This window comes from Limulus polyphemus, unplaced genomic scaffold (genome assembly GCF_000517525.1).
Source record: "Limulus polyphemus unplaced genomic scaffold, Limulus_polyphemus-2.1.2 Scaffold1613, whole genome shotgun sequence".
In the NCBI taxonomy this organism is placed as follows: Eukaryota; Metazoa; Arthropoda; class Merostomata; order Xiphosura; family Limulidae; genus Limulus; species Limulus polyphemus.
In genome coordinates this window covers 127,513-128,963 of record NW_013667223.1, presented here as the reverse complement: position 1 = coordinate 128,963, position 1,451 = coordinate 127,513, and positions in this window count along the sequence as shown.

The following is a 1,451-nucleotide window of genomic DNA, read 5'->3' as shown; positions in this document are numbered from 1 at the left end:
TTAACGTAGGGTTCAAATTCAAGAGCTCTGGCTATTGCATCCTGCATAGTAGAGGGGTGTGCTTTCTTTACTTGTATCTTCAGTTGTGGACTGTCCAAGGCATCTACAAACTGATCCACAAGCAACAACTTGAGAAGATCGACTGGCACAGTTGGGTAGGTCCTGTGTGCCATACTTTCCAAATCCTGCAGGTTCTCCCCTTTAGCACATTCTCTCGTCCTAAACCTGTAGACTTCAGACTGATTTTGGGTTCCATACCTGAGTTCTAGAGCTGCTACCAGTGCTCTATAGTTGTGCCTGTCGTCTGCTGACAACTGTCCAAGTATTTCCAGTGGTTGTCCCTTCAAGCTCATTGCCAGATATATATTGCTTTCTACTCCTCTGTCCATCCATTCATCTCTGCCAGGAGCTCAAATTGTACTCTATTAGTGATTTCTTCTTCAGGTTTGGTATGCCATACGAACTGCATTCTGACCAAGGCCCTAACTTTGAATCAGCTGTGTTCCATGAATGCTGCAAGTTGTTTGGCATCTGAAAGACCAGGACAATGCCACTTCACCCACAGTCTGGTGGGATGGTAGAAAAGTACAACTGGACACTGGGACAGGAATTGGCAAAGTTTTGTAATAGCCACCAAGATGACTGGGATGTCTTACTCCCTCCTCTATAGATGGCCTATAGAACAGCAAAGCATGAAACCACTGGATACACTCCAGCAAAGCTGATGTTTGGTCAGAAACTTTTGTTGCCAGTGGATCTGATAACAATTGACCACCTTATGAAGAGTTGCCTGAAAATGTGCCATCTGAAAGGATGGATGACATTCATCATCAAGTGCATTCGAAGTTAAAAACGTCTGCTGATTCCATGAAGCTATGTTATGATAAGAAATCTACTGAAGTCAGCTTTGTACCAGGAGACAAGGTGTGGTTGTATAATTACAGAAAGACCAAAGGGAAGTATCCTAAGTTGTATTCTCCATGGGAATGCCCATATGACATAGTGGATCGTCTCTCACATGTGACTTTTTGAATCAAATGTGGTTGGCGAGGTAAGCCAAAGGTGGTTCATGCCAACAGGCTTTGGCATTATCACTGTCCAGGTCATTTCAGTTGGAATGAAGTGTACAATGGAAGAAATGACGCTGCTGAAGACGTGTCACCTGAAAAAGCCACTGTTGAAGAAGAAATTCTACCCAGTTTAGAGAAGGGAAACAGTGAAGCCCTTCATGAAGTTACTACCACTGATGTGACTGCTACCGATAATGGGACATTTCCTGATGGAGCAGATGAACCTCACGTGAAGCAGAAGCCAATGAGAAGGAGACCAGTACGGAAGAAGAAACGTCCTGTAAAATTAAGAGACTTTGTTGTATTTTTAATTTTGTGTTTGTAAATTATGTACATTTAATTAAGTTATTGTTAATTATCTATTAGTTTAATATATGTGGC